General features: G+C 38.1%; 1 protein-coding gene and 1 long non-coding RNA gene across 5 annotated transcripts in view; both read left to right on the top strand.

The window, feature by feature from the left end:
• Positions 1–9,508, top strand: LOC306666245. The gene is made up of 2 exons (XR_013765249.1): positions 1–3,144; positions 4,481–9,508. It is a non-coding gene; the product is annotated as an uncharacterized lncRNA (long non-coding RNA).
• PTPRK (protein tyrosine phosphatase receptor type K) overlaps positions 1–19,147 on the top strand; it is a 561,297-nt gene that overhangs the window by 356 nt on the left and 541,794 nt on the right. The gene's annotated exons all lie outside the window — the stretch shown is intronic.

The raw sequence follows: 19,147 nt of genomic DNA on the forward strand, positions 1-19,147 counted from the left end.
CCCCGGGTGGCGTGTGGGTGACGTGGGCGTCCGGAGCCCCGACCAATGCCCACAGCTTCGGGATTATGAGACATGGAGCTGGCCCCTTGCCTGGGCCGGGGGCAAGGATTTGGGGGAAGCTTTCGTGGCCCTCCGGAGGGAGGCGGTCACAGGGGAGAGGAAGAGATGTCCCCGGAGTTTGTGCCAGGTGGGACGCGGGGCAATGAGCTGGGCGTCACTTGGCGCAGGTAACTTCGGTCTTTGCGACCCATTGTTCCTCCCTGAGGCTTGCTCGGGGCGCAGATTTGCATGGCTGTGCTGGAGTGTGTGGAGATATTGCTTTCCTTGGGGAAACTGGTGGCCTCGGTGTCCTGCGCAGGCTGCACTGGGTTAGTAGGGGAGAGAGAAAGAAAAAGTAGTTAGGACTCCGGGGACAACTGCGCTGTTGCTCGCGGTGTGGGATTGTTGCTGCCAGCCACTAGAGTGTTCAAAAAATTCCCCGGGAAGCCATTGTCAGAAAAGGAGACGCGAGGGCACTGACCTCGGCGCGCTTTGCCAGGTGCTTTTTGTCCCGGGAATAACCTTCCTTGACTCTTGTCCAACTACTTCCCTGTCTCTCCCCTAGTCCCCATTCTCCTCCCCCAGCGCTGCGTTGCTCCTGGTTTTGTCCTGTGGGTCAGGGCACTTCTTGGAATATGTGTTTGTTGGCCGAATCTTTTAAGATGTTTTGATTCTAAGGATCTGTGCAGGGCCGTCCTGTGCAGCCAGGTCTGGGCGCCGAGTCCCGGAATCCTGAGCCGCGTGTGGGAGCCCGCTCTTCCGCAAAGCCAACGAGAAACTGGCTCCCCACTTCTCGGAGCCAGCCGGCGTGATGGGGGCTCCGAACGACTGCTGTCCGCTTGGGGAACCTCAAAAGAGGGATGCGAGCAGTCTTTGAATGTTAGCCCTTTAGGTTTAGGTAAAGCCATTCAAATGAGTCCGTGACCCCAGCTCTCCCGAACGGGTCCCTGTTCCCTTCCAGTTTTGTAGTTCGTCCTGTGGGTTGGTTGCTTCTATCCTTTTCTCCTCTGGGGGCTCTGAAGTTTCACCAGGTGGACGCTGGGGAGCGGGCTCGCGGGCGCTCATCTGCCTCCCGCCGGTTGTGACAACTTTTCTGGCTAACCCATCCAGCTCAGCTTGGCTGGCGGGCGCATCTGCTGCCTTGGTTCGCGGTGCAGATGGAAACGCAGAGGTGGCCGAGAGGTGATGGAGAAGAAGGGAAAAGCGACAGCCTTGCGCCTAAGTCCGCAGGATGCGGAGAAAGAACTTATTTTGTACTTGACAGTTTCTTTCATTGTTGTGGCTGCCCAATTTCCTGGAAATAAACTCACATTGTTTTCCAGAGTCATCGTTTATTTACTTTCCTTCTCCACTCCGCTCCCCTCTTTGGAACTGTAGAAAAGGAGTTAGTCCACAACAGATTCAGGTGGCAGCATGTGCCGTCCACCCAGGCAGAGATTATGAAATGATAGCACGCAGAAGGAAAGCCTTGTATATATTTGATGGGCACAGAGGGCAACAGCTCTATGCAATGAGTGATCCGGTGGTTTAATTAAATTCTCTTTGGATTAAGCATTACTGCATGCATCTCTGACATACAATGCCCGTTAGTATTGGAACCATGCTTGATGTGACTCATTATATGCAGGCAAGTTGGAGAGAGTATTGATTTCTGCACAGTGTTTGTCACTCCACAGAGAGCCTACGCTTGAAAAGACATGTAGTTTGTTAATTGAAAGTTTGAACTCTACCAGTTGTATGATTCAACTCACATGTATTCAAGACTTGTAACTTAATGTCTCAACAGTTGATATATTTTTAATAGTAAAGAAACTTCTCTTTTTAAGTGTTATTTATCCTTTCATGAGCAAGTAAATATTAAATTTCTTCCAGCATAATGTTCAGATGTGCTTTTCTGATACCTGTAGGTTAGGTATCGTAAATGAACAACTATATTCTGAGACATTCAGTTCTGAGTGATTTAGGTAAATATGTCTGGCTTTTCTTTAGTGGCAAAACATAACTTTGAACTTTATGTTAAATTTTATTAACAGAATGTACAGTCCTAACAGATGCAGTTCTCACAGGATTGTATCTTAAAATTTTGCCATTCCGCTATATACATACATGCCCAGAAATGAATGTCTTTTACTTCCAGAGTTTAAAGACAGATTGAGGATATAGCTGTATTTCTTCATAAATTAAAAGTCTGTTTTGTAAATATTCCCTTTTTCTGGCTATCATAAATCTTGTGGTATTTTACTATTTTCAAATTCTATTATAGGCAGTCAGATTTATTGCAAAGACATGGATTGGACATGTAGTAGAGATTGGAGGTGTATTCTTTCTTGTTTTTTTAAAAAAATATTCTACTTTGATGAAATTTTTGAGCATTTAATATGTTTTAAAAATCTGAAAGCAATGTTCCAAATATAGCTTAGTTCCAAATAAATTAAATCTAACTTACTATGTTTAGTTTACCACTTTTCAACATTATTGTGTAGTTACTAATATAGTAAGCTTGATAAAATCTTAAGGACTGAGAATTGTATCTGCTTTGCTTAAATCACAAATTTAAGAATAATTTCATGATTATGGCATTTTTCTTAGCTTTTTGAGTTAAGGTGTAAAACTGCTCCATGATAAACATCTTTCAAATCAGAGCTTCCTATAAATCTCAACTTACACTCTTTCAATCTAGTTTGTCATTTAAAATGACATGTGTCATATCTGTTCTATCTGGGAAAACTGAGGCATAGAAGTACAAAGAGGTACTGAAATAAACTTATTGGATGGTGTAGCTATCATCTCTTGGTTATCTATCATCTTGTAAGCAAGTTTTCTGTAGGACTCAGATGACTCACAAAACCGGTCACAGATGAGGTGACTTGGCTTTCTCTTCTATAAAATGGGGATAATAATATCTGCTCTGACCTATCCAACATAGTTTTTATGAGGATCCAGTGAAATATTTTATGTGAACTAGCACTGTCTGTGTAAAGCTTTGTGCAGGTTCCTGGGACATCCTCTTTCACTGAGGTAGCTGAAGTGTCTTAGTTTCAGCCCTTCACTTACTGTTTCTGAATTCTCAGAACTTTCCCCCTAGTGAGTACAGGCTGTTCAGATGTGTGTGTGTGTGTGTGTGTGTGTGTGTGTGTGTGTGTGTGTGTGTGTGTGACTCAACTAGTCATCCATTTTAATCACTGTGAAACGTAAACATTCTAGAATGGCTCTGACCATAATTGTATCAGCATATTGCTCTTCAAAAATTTTCTTTTTACCCACTTTGTGTAGCTCCTTATATGAGTTAAGCCTATGGAAGAATCACTGTGAATTTTCCTAGTATTATAACGATGGGGAAAAAATTAAATCAGTTTCTTTAACTATTTATTCAACAGTTGATTCAGTTTTTCTCATCTTTGTGTGGAGAATGACATGCAGCTTTTAGATGCAGTCTTATCAATGACCTAGAGAGGGACTATTGTCTCTTTAGTGTGATGCTAGCCTGGAAATTCAGCTCAAGATCAGGCCTTGGATGTGGTTCCTGGCAGGTCATACTGCTGATCCCTGAGGACCTTGCAACTCATTTAAGCAGTGCCATGTTCCTTCTGTCTGACTCCTTGTTGTCTCTGATACAAAATTAATTGCTCTTACACTTATTCCCTACTAGGAAGATACATGTAGCCTGTTTGTTTTAAGGTTTGCCTTTTACTTTTCTGGTTTTGATTGTCCATCATCCCCTGCTGCCTCCATGCCTTCAAACTCCAAATTCTAATCACTAGCAATGATACATAACTGGACATTTCTGGGATTGGTTTTCCCCTCCCTAGCCCCCTTATATCTGATTGTTGATTTTCCTAGATTGCGAGATGTCATTTGTGTCTGGCCTGCCCAGACGGAAAGAGGCAGGTTTGGCTGGTATTTGGGCATTGGCACGTGTGCTGTTGACAGCTCTTTGTGCATTTGAAAAATAAATCAACCCCTCTGCTACTCAACCCCTTTCCCACACTTCCTCCCATTCCTCTCTTGTAACAAAAAAGTCCCACATACATATATACAAAACCACAAGCTTTGTGATTTCTTTTGGAGCCAGACATATTCTTAAAAATGGGCAATATGACCTTCCACCACCCAAGACCAAGGCCATTTCTCCTGCCCGATCTCATATGACTAGCAATGATGGTTGATTATATATTTTATAGCCTTAAATAGGATAGTCACACAGCATAATTTCATACACAGGAAGTGTGTTGGTTCCTACTAATATTTTTGAAGTGCAATGTACAGTTTACTCCAGGTGTTATTAAAAGAGAGCAAATCATACTAAATATGGATCTGTGCTGGTCCCATTTCCCATATTTGCTCTTCATGAAGGGCAGGAAGAGGAATGCTGGAAGATTGAGAACAGGAAACATCAAGAGAGTTTACAGATTGTTCTTACAGACAAAACAAAAGACCACAGGGATTGTGTGTGTGTGTATGTGTGTGTTTGATCTCTTAATTTTCGGAAGAGGGAAAAAGAGTCCTATTTTTGACTTGTTTATTGGAATCAGTCTTTGCCTTTGTCCAAACAGATTCATTTCTTATTCTGTCAATGTAAAAATTTCCCTCTGTGTATTCCTCTCAGACTCTACCCTTTGATCATATGTATCTGGTCTGTGTTCTTTTATCAAATGATATTTCCCTACCTAAAAAGGTTGTAATTGCTTTTGAACATGACTTGTTTTTTCATCAGAATTCATGCTGTTTGTCATAGTTACTGAAAAATAATACAAGACATATCAATTCATGATATATCTTTAAGTGGTATTTGATAACAAAGTAAATAATACATCAGTCAGGCTACTTTTTATTTCAGTTGAAGTCAAAAGCAAACTTCCATATCTATGAAATAATCTTTTAATGTCACAGAATGTTTATTTGTTATGCTTATCTGTGAATGAAAGAGAGACTTTGTTTCATTTTGTAAATGGGAATAGAAAACTTGACTACAACATTGGCTGATTATTTTGAGATAAATGAAATAAATTACATCTAACTACACTTTGGAAAACTTCTTTAAAATTATTTGAATGTTTACAATGTGAACTCTGAGATAGACAGTTCACAAACATGATGCTTAGCGCAAATGTGTTTTATGAAAACATTCTTAAAGAATGTAGTTGCACATAAGTTTTATAAGTTCCATGAAGATTTTGTTTTGAGAGGTGTGTTTATTTTCATTTTAGATTCTTGTGGTAATTCTTTTGATTTGCAGTTAACATTTTGGTAATAAAAACTGAATTTACGTAATTTGAAAAAACTTTATTCTCTGAGGTTTTCCAGATTGCTGGGGTCCTGGGAAGACACTGGGCCTGGACTGTGAGACACTTGTTGATTCTGTGGCAGAACATTGGCACTTTTCCCCACTTGACCCTGGTTGAATTTTTCGGTGCTCTCCTTTGTGTGTTGATAATTCATAAAAATTCTAAGTGGCTTATTTTGCCACTTACAGTTGTTTTAGAAGCAAAGTAAGCAGTCTAATGAAATAATTTGTGTTTCCTCTTGAATTGTTGAACTCTGTTCATAAAAATTATGAAGGCGGCAGTGCTGAATAAATTCTTCAGTTGTCATTCTAGCATTTTTTTTTTTAATAAGAGAAATTCAGAAATAAAGTCAAATGAAATAATGTATAGTTGAGTATCGTTTGCATTTCTTTTGCTGGGAAAACTTAAAGCTGAGTATTTCTTAACAGTGATAGTACTTCATTGTCCTAAGTTCCAGGTTCGAAAGACGTGAAAGGCATCGAGGGATAGGATCAAAACTTTGTACTTATATTATTGGAAAGAGTATGGAAAATAGGTCATTATTTTTTCTATAGTTGGAGAAATTGAAATGTAAAATAAAGGAACTATATAGTCTGTCCTTCCCTACCCCACCTATCCTATGCCCTATGCTTTTTTTTTTTTTTTTTTTTTTTAGCTAGTGAGGATTTAACTCAGGGGCACTTGGCCACCGAGCCACATCCCCAGTCCTATTTTGTACTTTATTTAGAGAGGGTCTCGCTGAGTTGCTTAGTGGCTTGCTTTTGTTGAGGCTGGCTTTGAACTTGCAATCTGTCTGCCTCAGTCTCCCGAACTGCTGGGATTGCAGGTACGCACCACCCCACCCATCTCTATCCTATGCTTTATAATGAGCGAATAATAAATCTCCTTTCAGATTGGGGTCTCTTTATATAAAACCTTCCCATTGAATCCTATTCCTTAACCAGCTGCTCAGGCTGATTCTCCAAACCCTGTTCAAGCTGCAGCTGACCAACCACAGAAATTCTCCTAATCCTCCCTGGGACAGTGAGTAACCCAGCAGCTGCTTAGCTGGTGTTCTTGCCACGGCTTCTTGAAGTGACTTGCCTTGGGTCCTTCAGCAATTCAAATGGAGAGAGGAAGCCTTTCTAAGGTCATTACTACCACCCAGGGGGAGATGGCTGTTTTATGGCCATTGGAATCCTGCACTGCAAGGTGCCCTAGGGTTTTGAGACTTGAATTGTTGTTCATGGACCAGCAGCAGCAGCACCACCACCTGGGAACTTGTGATGATTTGTGATCAGAACCAGTGCAAGACCTACTGAGTCAGAATTTGTATTTTAGTAAAAATCCTCAGGTAATTTTCTTGAATGTTTAATTTTGAGAACACTACTGTAGGACAAAGACAGTCAGCTTGAAAAGATTGCCACACGCACTTTATTGTAGAATTGTAAAACTGTTGTGAAAGGATTAATTATAATGTGAAACAAATTTCCCTGGATTTATAATTCTTATCAGTATTTACATGATTATAATTTCACATTTCAGACTCATCAGAACAATATCACGCAGGCTTTTTTTCTTTTTAAAGAATACTCAGACAATATAAAGTAAATATTTTCATAAGAAAATAATAATAAGTCTAGTTTGGGTTATGAGTGTTTTGTATAAGAATATTTAGAGGTAAACATACTATTGAAGGAACCAGATGTGCTACATGCAAATCATTTTTACTTAGCATGTTATATTGGCACAGGAACTAGCATTGCCTTTTGACATTGTTGGTCTCTTGCTTTATAATTCTTTTTTCTTCCAAGTATAATCTAAGATCTTTTTAAATAAGGAGCTGATTTATAGGACAGTCAAATTTAATGAAAGGGAGTTACTAGGTAGACTGCGTCAAGTATCACTAGTATTATTTTTGCTATATTTTGTGCTCATATTTAAGAGCAGAGGTTCTTGTCAGTTTTCTCAAGAGAAAAATTATGATGTAATAGACAGTGTACACTATTCATGTCAAAACACAATTTTGCTTGCATTTTATAGCTTGCTTTAGCATTCTTTTAGAAAATGAATTTTCCCAGAAGACCTAATTGCCTTCTTATTAATGAGCCTGTAAGTGTTTTTTGTTATCCATTTACTATTCTAAATGTGTCTACTTGAGCTAGCTGTTTCAACAGTGAGGTCTCTGATTAAATCACAACTGGTATATTTGTTTTTGCCATTCACTAGTGATTCAGAAAAATACTGGCATAATGACATGGCTATTGCAGGGACTAATGAAAGGCAACAAGTATAAATTAATGTTAACCCATAATAGTTGCTCGTAGCGATATAAGCTGGGTTTGGGTATAATAGATGGCAGTATTCTCTGTATTTTTGATACTATGAATTAAAATCTACTTTGAACAAAATAAAAAAAAAAACAGTTGTTAGATCCATAATAGTCAGTATGACCCCCATGTTTATTAATTCTAACATGGAAGTTAAAAGAAAGAGATCTCATTGAAGACAGAGCACTGAAAAGAGGAGAGCTAGTGATAGAAAAACTCTGAAAGTCATTTTCAGAGTTATAATGTTCTAACCTGCTACTTTTTCTAATTTTACTCCAAATTCTAGAGCTTGTTTTTCTTACTGCCTTTACTTTTATTCCTGTCAGCAATAATTAGGGTCATTTGTTCTCTCACATGTTAAAGAGGACAGTTTTTCCCAAAGCGATAGCAGAAACAGTGATAGAAACTACCCTTTATGGAGAGCCTGTGACCTGCCAGGACTTATGATTAGTGCTTTACCCATTTCAACTCCTTACAATAAAACTTTCAGATTAGAACGATCTCCATTGTACAAATAGGCTGGGAGGGGGAAGTAATAACTTGCCTCAAGTGGCTATGTGAAGAACTGTCGTGTCAGGATTCATTGTTGAATGTACACACATATGCATAGTGATTAGACATTTTGTTGTTGTTGCATATGAGCAGAAAATACAACCCAGCCTAGAGATAACAAAAGGGGCATTTATTGTCTTTCTCAACTGGCAATTCAAATTGGAACCTGATTTAGAAGCTCCCATTATTCCCCTGGGACATGATATCTCTCTGCTTGCTCAACTTAGCTCTGAGAGGCTTCCAGAACCATTTAGGCTCCTTATAGAGGCAAGATGGTTATGGAAGCTCTCATATCACAAAATCTAGGTTTAAGTCCATTCATGAAATGTGAACTTACCTGCTGGTTGCAACTGAAAAGGACCTGAGGTTCACTGTGATTGAATCCAGCAGATCAGGTATCTAGCTGTTGAATCTGTGGCTCTGATGGCATGGAAGAGGTGCAGATTGGTTAGTCCAGCATTCTGGGTTTAGCCCTAGATCCCCACCCAGCTTGTTTGTGTACTGATAGGCAACTGTGGGTCCTCATACCATCTGTTCTTCACTGGTAGGGAAGTGGCTTCTGGAAAGGAAACTGCAGTGTGTGTCTGGGATGAAATTAAATGGGGCTTGAACAGTAAAAGAATCATGGAATACTTGTGCATGTTTATAATCCTTCTGAAGGCAAGAAAGGAGGTAGTGGGGAAGGGACAGTTGGACCAGGTTGCAACACCAGGAGAACCCAGTGCCTAAACCTTGCCTTAGCTTCTAAGGGGGAAAGAAGAAGCCAGGAAAGAACCAATTCTTGCCTGGCAAGTTTGTATGCATTACAGATCAAATGATCATAATTTAGGGAATTTTTACTTTTTGCTTTTTCCTGTAAGTCCTGCTTTAAAAGTATGAATTTTACTATTTTTATTATTTTATTCTCCTTGCCTCAATGCTGAACAAGTCCAACATTAAAATTAATGATCCCTTCATTTGACATAATTTGCCCAGAGTCATATATCGTGGAAGAACCAGAACTCAAAATCTAGATTTTAATATATGGGTCAGTGTTATTACAACATATGGGTCATTTTGTTTCATGGTTATTTATATAAAGAATTATTTTTTAGGATCATTTGTAATTATTTTAGTTTGTGTCCAGAATTTATTTATTTTTTCTAGTACTGGGGATTAAGCCCATAGGCACTGTTAGCACTGAACTACAGCCTTGTTATTTTGAGACAGGGTCTTACTAAGTTGCCCAGGCTGGCCCTGAACTTGTGATTCTCCTGCCTCAGCCTCTGGAGTAGTTAGGATTATAGGCATGTACCTCTGTATCCAGCTGTATCCCGAATTTTTTTTAAAACAATGTTTCCAAAAACCAACCTGTCTTAATGATTGACTTTTATTGAAATAGTAATCCAGATACAAAGTGACAATAATGTGTGTGTAAATGAAAGAGACCATCTTAGATATCTGCTTGGTTTTCTAGTGTCCAGGCAGGATTTATTTATAGATGTATGTATTTACAGATATATGTATATATGTATGTATATATTAATTTTTGATAGAAGGCAAAGGGTAAGCTAAACCATGACAAATTAATAAAACCTACTAACTGTTTACTCCTTGAAAACTAATGTGTAAAAAGCACTAGAGAACGCAAGTTTGTGTGTAATTTTGATCTCACCTCTGCTGCCTAACTCTAATACATGTGGGAGCAACATGGAATATTAGGAAGAGTTGCTGTAAGAAATATTTGAGGTATTGAATACCAAATAAAATGCAGAGAGGAAGCAGGTATTTGCCCAGCTAGCTCCGCTCACAGTGAGATTTGCCCAGCATGTGTTAGACAGATGGTGCTAGTGGACTAAAACGGTGAACTGAGGACCATGGCTATGCCAGTTTAAGCCAGACAATGGTTCCCTGGCGCTCCTGGGTGCCAACAGGCTTTCTGTGACCAGAGAGTTGGCCTGGCATCTGGAGGTGAAAACAGTGGTTGTGGAGGAAGGTTCATAGAATTCATCTTGTTTCCCTTTCACAGTGTCATAACAGACTTATCCTTTGCCTACTGCCTGTTTTCTGTATGACTCCTTTGTTCTTCCTTGCTTATGTCCTTATTGGTTGCGATGATTGTGAGTCCTGAGTGATGAAGTTTGTCATAATTTGCCCTAACAACCCGACTGGATTGAAGCAGACTGCTCTGTAGAATTGATTCATCATTGCTTCTTTGTCTAAGCTTATATTTCAATTCTTTGAGATATATTAACAACTGAGGTGAAGGGACTGCAGTGACTTGGGTCAGAGAGAGCAAAAGGCATTGGAGCTCTGTGTGGGAGGCTGTTAGGACACAGCACGGGGTTTGCCACAGGACTTGGCTCCAGTCTTATCTTCATCACCATTTGACATCTGTGTGGAATTCCTTTCTGTTTGACCCTTCATTTCCTTATCACTAAAGTGGACAAAGGACAGTAAAGAATCATTTCAATGTCTTGTCTAATTATTCAATCAGGCATTTTAAAGGTAAAATGAATAATATATGTGGAAGTCCTTCTATAATTGTAAACTACCATAAAATGTGAATTGTTTTTGTTAGGAATATAAACTTCAGTGATAAAGTATCATTGAAGATACAAAAAAGCATATATGCTGAAGAATGGAAATGGGAGCAACAGAGGCTTCATTTATTTTCACATGTAAGTTATGTGTTGCCCGCCTAATCTTCGGAGAAATTGGCAGGATGAATAGGAGTTCATACAATTCTTGTGAAGTGGATAATACTGCTGTCACATATCATGAAGTGCAACCCTGCTCATTTGTTTTCATATATATGTGTGTATACACACACGCACACACACACACATGTAAACCTGAATGCTACCAAATAATATTTGTATTTTCTTCACATATGTCAATAAAGATGATGTATTGTAGGACAGTCATATTGAAAGAAGGTTAAACACTTGTTTCAAGGAATATAGTTATATGTACTTTTTTCACTTTCAGATATTTTAATGAGGAAATAGAGAATGCTTTTGCCATATACAAGCTGGTTTTTCTGGTTTGTGAGAGCATGATCTCGATCAGATTTATATTCCTTTGTGTATTCTCCTGCTCTCCATGTCTCTGGGCATTTATCATATGCCATTGCTGCACAGTAGCCTGGGCATGCTAACTTGTAAACCAAGCCTTGTCCCTAGGCTTGGGGAGCAGATATAACTTGCATGACTTAGGGAATGGTAACCTTTGCATAGCTCCACATCCAGTGACTCACAATTAGCCTGGGGCTGTTCTGTAACTGACCATACCTCCTTGGCTTGGAAAGTCTCAGAGCTCAGTGTGTCTCTTACAATTTGCTGATCCACTTCAGAACTTGCCCAGGACAATTCCAGTCCACCCAGCTGTCTTCCCATATCTTTGAGACTACACACAGAAGAGCAAAAGTTTTGCAGAAGAAAACACAAAAATTGCCAGCAGTATAGTAAAATTCCACCAAGTGGAATTTTCCCAAAGTTGAATAATCCGAAGTATAAACAAATAGGGGGGAGGAGGGAACATATTTATTTTTTGAAGGCTACAGTCAGTACCTCTCCCGCTGGAACCAGGATCAGGAAGATCATAGCACATATGAATGCACTCATATAACCCGAACATTCATTTGCAGAATCCCCTACGGCACAGCTGCAGATTCGTGATCTACACGATGCTATGATCTACAGCTGCTCTCAACTGCCTTCCTGGTTTGGACTTGGAAAGGCCTTCCTTTGCTGCTGCTTCCGTGGAGCCCGTTGCCTTGAGTGGCGTACAGCCACTAAGTGACAGACCACCCGCTAGAGAGGCCCGACAGTCCTGGATGACAGTGGGCTGTGACCATCCCCTAAGTGCCTCTGCCATCATCTGCATCCCAGAAGTACACTCTTTGGCTCTTTGGTCAGTCATTATGAACAGAATTGACATTGAAATATACCAGATGTCTTACAAGAAAGTGGAGATTTTGAATATCTATCTTAATTGAGGTGTTTCCCACGAAAAATTAAAATTACCAAATGACATAAACACAAGTTTCAAAAGTGGAAACTTAGAAACTGTTTTACTTGACTCACTAATATTTTGTGCCCATTTTATACTTAAGCAAAAGACACTCAAGTGCTGATCTCCACTCAGAGTATACTGCATAATGTATAGGACTACAGACACTGGAATCTGCCATCTGAGTGTGAATAAAGACACTGACTTTTTTTTTTTTTTTTTTTTGCTGCATGATTTAACCAAATCCCTTTAGTTTCCACATCTGCAAAATGGGGTAATGAAAGTCCCTATTCCAGATGTGCATTTTGAGAAGTACATTATCTTTTACTAAGTTGAAGTGCTTTAAAGAGTGCCTGGCACACTGATCAAATTCATTCACATTAGCTATTATTATTATCATTATTATTGCTGGACTGAATTAACTAATGTTTGCAGAATAGTTAATCCCATGCTGTTATCTTTTAAAACCTTCTAACTGCATTATCTTTTACTTTAAAATAAAATCAGCAGAGAATAGATAATAGGATAACAGAAATAAACTAACTCAATATGCTGATTAACAAAGACCACAGACAGTACTATCAAGAATATAATTCAATGTTTATGAAAACAAGAGACAAATTTACACAGATTCCTAAGAGTCAGAATCTTTGGATGAATGACGAAAAACAGTGGAAGTGGTGGGCGAGGGTGCTAGCGAGTGAGAGAATTAAAATTTTAGTTATAAAAATACTCCCAAGATCTTTGGAAAATGCATTAAAATGTCTTAAGCACATTGGAGGAGGGGTAGTTGGAAGTTTTTGGCATACATAGAACTCCTTACCCCCTGGAGAGATTTGGTCTCAGATAAAATATCAAAACCCTATACTGGGAATAAGATTAAATGGGAATTGAACCAAAAGTTGAGAAATCTCTGCCACTTCAAGCATTGTCTGTGATGATGATATTAATGTCCTGTCTAGGAGCAGCACTCAGATTTAGAAATGAGGGAATTCAAAATAAGAAGAAATACAAGAGAGAGATCTCTACAGTTCCTAAAGAATGTTATTTCACCAAAGGTTATAGAACGAGAAAAGGATATCAGTAGTCTATTTACCCTTGACATATGTGCTAAGCAAACACTCACCTTTTAAAATAGCCATTTACCTGTGAATTTTAGGTAACATTTTTGTTTTTCTTTTTGACGTTTGTATGGAGATTTCATCTTTGTTAGTTCACAAAATATTGAGATAGTTTCACATTCTTTTAAACTCCAAAACTTTTTCAAGTCTCTTGTCTACTTGGTAAACCCAACTTCAGTGCTGGGACACGATGGTATGGTCTGTTAAAATGTTTGATGTTAGGTCACTTGCAGACTGGCTGACTCTTTGGCTAGTCCATGCAGAGGAAATCCTCTTTAAACTTTGACAAGGATTTTGTGTTCTACTCAAGTTTCAGATGTCTTGTGCTTATTCACCTGTTTTATAGTATCTTCTCTAACTTTATTGAAACCAACTTCCTTTTTCCCTGTGTTATACTTGTGAAAATATTTACTCTCCAGCTTTGCAAAAATTCCTGTTAACTTTCTTAGCAGAGAAGTTCTTTTCACTGCAAGCCTGAATTTCACTGAAATAATGCTCTCATATTTAATTTACCATCGTAATGCTATTTTGTGCCCTGACTAGATGCCTCTGCTAATAAGTCTTTGTGATTGTAGGGGCAGGAGGTGTCTTCAAAAGCTCCTCTTCTTTTAAATTTTTTTCTTTTAATTTCTTGCATGTTTCTCCAGATGTTGTTATTTTGGTACATTATTTGATCAACTTCACAGACCTAATGAAAAGGAGCATTAAAAAAAAAAAAAAAAAAATCCAAAACTTCTGTGGTACATTTAACTTTGAACAATTATCTAAGAATGAATGCATACCTACACTCTCCTGAAGTCCAAAATCATGACTCAGTTATTTGGAAAGCCAACTGTTCCATATGCCTGTCCTGACAACACCTAAAAGCTATGGAATTAGAAAATGATTAATAAAAAATGGAGGACCTATATATGGATTGAAAACACAATGCAATAGACAGCACATTTACATACAATAACATACAGGAGAAACTAAATTCTGTCCAACATGGTTTGGGCTGTGGCTTCTAACCTCTTGCACTAGGGAATTGAAGAAAGCCATAACCATGAAAGGTTAGAGCAGATAGCCTCAGAATCTCCCAGGTGCTGTGATTGCCTGCTCTAAGGTAAAATCTCTTAGGTTCTGCAGTGTAGATTGTATCCTTTCCTGTCTGTTTTTTAATCAGGAATGCAGATCTCAGGTGAAGTCAGGAAATTGCTTTGAGGCAATTTCACCTCTAGTTTAGGCACAAAAATCTGTAGGGTAATCCTTTGGATTTTGCAGTTGTATGCTGCTCCTGTAAATATCCATCTGAGCTCTTTCCTAGTCAGCACTTTTCCTTAGTTCGGAGTCAGCACGCCATTGGATACAAGTACTCTATCCACCCCAGCACTCATTCACAATGATACCACAAACTTCACCAGTTGCCAACACATTTTAGAAAAATGTGATTTTGTTAAGAATGTCAAATGTTGCTTTCAATGTAGTTAAGGGTGGGGAGAGGGAGGGGCAGAATGTCACACCAGCATTTACCTTTTTAGGGGCTGATGCCTTGAAATCTCTTGAAGCTTCCTTTTAGTTGGAGGTACTTGTTGCCTTATCCATGGTTGAGATTATAGCTACCTCAAGCATTGACTTTTTTGGAGCAGTGACAAAAAGAAACTGTCTTTTCTGTATATTGTGATTTGAACTTACAATAATATGTCAAATATATCATTTAGAGCTGGTTAAAGCAAGTGATAGCAGTCTAAATTATTAGCATGTTCTTGCTGGCAACACCTTGTTGAGGCAGAAGTCATTGATTTGTGCATTTAGATGATTGATTAGGATCCCTATTAGAGTGAGCTAATGGCCTCTTCATTCAACAAAATGTGTATGGCAGAGCTTGTCTCATGCTTTTACCTGTTGGTCTGATTAAATACACCAAATATTAAATACATATCCCTTTTGTGTCGGGCTGTATGGAGGGCAAAAAGATGAAAAAATCGATCAAGTCCCTACATTGAAGGACACCGCAGACTATGTAGAAGATCCATGAATGATTAAGTCGCAATTTCAAGTGGGAAGTACAATGACCGAGTGCCATTAGGATGTGGAGTAAGGGCAGTCACTCACTCACTCCTGGGGTAATTAGTCCTACCTAGGTCAGAAAGCTCCTAACCAGAAAAATTCCTGAGTACAGGAACACAATGCACATGGGCAATGAGGTAGTTACATTGGTGGTAAGTGTGTAACAATCAGCTCAAAATAATTCAGAGTTTACAATTTGCCAGTCTCCATGGTGCAAATAACTCCCACCATGGCTGATTTTTAACTACCACTGTGACATCACTGAACACAGAGTTGGAACGAGGTGCACAGTTACACCGTTAATTATGTAATATTTATTGCATACAGATGCAAGAGAAGTAATTGACCCTACCCTAGTGAAGATAATAGTAAAATAATTAGGAGGTGATGATTTTTAGTTATTACCACTGTTCTTAACATTATTTATTCAACTGTAGGCTTATATAATTTGATTTTAAATAATGACTGTAAGTAGCAACCAGCTCACAAAATTCTTGAACATTATAACAATAGATGTCAGGAGCCACTGGTATGGGCTAGTTTCCTCACACTGTTCTTTCTATGCATTATAATTTTGGATATGAGTGAGGAACCCAGTGTGTAAATCCCTTTTAATTATGAGAACTTTCTATAACTCTTTCCCAAATGAACAGAGTTCAGTGTACAAAAGTCTGTTCCAATTTGAATCATTGGCAAGTGTCTAGTTATCAACAAGATTTAGGTTGATTGATACAAAATATTGATGCCAAAGACTTTTGGTTCACTCACTTTGGAGCCTATTTTTTGGGAAAATTCCCTTAAAGAAGACTGACTTTGAGGAAATGAGTTTCCCCATCGCACACAATGGCTATTTTTGGTTTCAGGTGTGTTGGCAAGACTATTCAAGCTCTCCTTAAGGGCTGTGAACATGGAACCCTGCTAAGACCACATTCAAGGCCAGCTTTTCATTGCCTTCAAGTTATGTACATTTTTTACACTAATCACCATTTTTTTACTGTTACACAATAGATGGTGGATTTCGAGTAAACATAACTTGAAAATTATTATATTATCTTTGTACTAGCATCTCTCTTGTGGTCCACAAGAACACCTGGTGTTTAAGTTGTTCAAAAATATTGGAAGAATAAATGTGTCAACAAAAGTGAATAGGTTTGTATCCAAACTTGGTATACATTGTTGCTTTCATGGATTTTTTTTTTTTTTTTTTTTTTTTTTGGCATATGTGCAATTATTAACATTTACAAGATCTTTATTTTTTTTAAACAAAACACGTTTGTCATCTTAATACTACAGTGTAAGTTTTGGGCTTAATAATATTTTGTCAGTATTTTCTACTCAGTTACTTCTAACTAGTATATTTTTAATAGTTATTAAAGTTACTTTTGTGTATTTTACTTGATTCTTAAATTTCTCTCATTTAATTTCTACCATTGTTATATATAAAATAGTTTAATCCTGCTTTACTACATGCTCTTATCATGCTTATTTCTATAGAACAAGAATATTCCATGTCCCAAAAAAATCCTATGGGATTTATGTAGTGTTAAATTAAAATTCCTCTATGGTTCATATGTGTTAGTTCTGGACACAAAGAAGTTGCTGTCTAAAACTAAGCTATTCTTATAGTCCAGAGTATACTGTATGCTAGTGTTTTGATTGGCATAGTATAAATATATTTTATGTGTGTGTGTTTTTCTTCAGATTTTAGGAGTGGGGTGTGTGTGTGAGAATTAACTGTAGTAGTACAGTTTTGACTTTATGACTTTAAGATTGTTTAGCTTTACAATGATGAGAAAGTGATATGCATTTAGTAGAACTTATAACTTGAATTTTGATTTTGGATCTTTTCCTGGACTATAGATAGGCAGAACCATTCTTCCATGATTCAGGCCAACAGCAGTGAGCTACTGCTCCCAGTCTCCCGTGACCTTGAGGGTGAGCAACTGATACTCAACAGTGCACTGTGTTGTTAAGCTATGATTTTTGGTAGGTTAGGTGCATTAAGTGCATACTTATGCACTTTTTTACTTATGATATTTTTAGTTTATGATGCGTTTACATGGATGTAATCTCATCATTAAGCCAAGGAGCATCTGTATATGACAAAGTGCCAATTCTCTCCAAATCATTCCTTTTGGCAAAAGGGATTTTTTATGATTTTGTGTATGTTTTACACAAAATCTTTTGTCTCATATCTGGAAACAATTTACTTTGGTTCATATGAGCAGTTTCAAGATTATGGAAGCACTCTAAACTTCACAATTTAAAAGTGGATTTCCTAAGAAAAATTTTCTAGACTGCAAAACAAAATATAGATTTTAACACACTATTTAGTAGTCTTTTCCCTTGAGGAAACCAAGTAGGAGAAAAGGAAGTGACAAATATTACTCAAAAATTAGTACAGATGAAACACTGAATGGCCTGGAAGTTTTGTTTTCTGCACCTACATGGTTACAGGAAAGAGGCGTATGTTAGCACAAGCTCTCAAGGACTTATTTTTAAAAATATATTGCTACTGCATGATCAGTAGACCTTAAACTTAGTTTCTCGCCTTTCTACCTATAATAATATAACAGTTAATTGGTATTCAAAATGATGGCCTGGTTGGCTAAGCATAGTCACAGATGTAAGTATGCGAGATAGATTATAATTCATAAGACTGGAGAGCTTACAAACAGTGACCACAATCATTAAAATGAGATCCTCCCCTTTCTCAGTTAATCACATGATTATGTGAACCAGGATGACCCGTTTTAGAGCATCTGTTTTTGACAGACAATTTCTAATTTCTGTTACTTTGTATCTCTACATTTTGCTTATTCAGCAGGGCCTGATAAAGATCTGTACTTCATTTCTCACTGTATTTAGCCACTTGTTTGCTGAAGCCTGATGACAAGATGACAGCAAAGCTGGGCATGAGTTTTGCCTGCCTCCCCATCAGAAGTCGAGGCCACTGGAGTATATTCCCGTGTGCTGTCTACATGTCGTGGCTAGCCTATCATTTCAGGGGCAAACCTTAGATCCTTTTTCATGTTTTGGGTCCACTAACTTACGGTGATGTAACTTTAAAAGATGTTGTTTTCAATAACTGCTATTTGTGTATTTCATTTTAACTTAGTATTGAGCTAAAAGTACTTAATCACCCTTACCTCAGGGTTTTCAAATTGCATGTAACCACCCATTTTGTGGGTAGTGAATTCAGTTCAGTAGGTAAAATAGTGGAAGAGAATATAATGATAACAGAAATAATCGTGCATCTTGGAGAGGAAGGTGGGGAATTGTTGTTTCATGAAACTTTGGTTTTAATTGAATAGTTTACATACCTTTATGTGTCTGTGAACCGGGTTACCACATGACCTGTGAACCTGATCCAAAAAAGTTGGAAATCCTCTGCACTCTTTCATATGGTGCTTACCATAATCCAATGAAGTAACTCATCCAAAGTCACACAGCTTGTAAACTCCAAGATCATTCTCTTAACCATTAGGTTGTGGCACTTCTGGTGGACTGTAAGATCATAGGGTTTTCCTTAATTTAGTATTTATTCTTTAGGTTTGAATATACTTTTAAAGATACTTAATCTGAGCTTCTCTCACCAAACTTGGTAGTCAGTTGGTATCTGGAGGACCAAAGAGCAAGTCATGGTAATAATAATTTACACCAGTGCAGCTACTGACAGTGTATAAGATCAAGTCAGGTAATTTATGCGAATATGCATTTACAACCCCAAACATAAGTTCTTATGGCAGTGGCTTGTTCTTTGGCTCTTCAGATACTAATTGACTGCCAAGTTTGATGA

The sequence above is a fragment of the Sciurus vulgaris genome, assembly GCF_902686455.1.
Source record: "Sciurus vulgaris genome assembly, chromosome: 7".
NCBI lineage: Eukaryota > Metazoa > Chordata > Mammalia > Rodentia > Sciuridae > Sciurus > Sciurus vulgaris.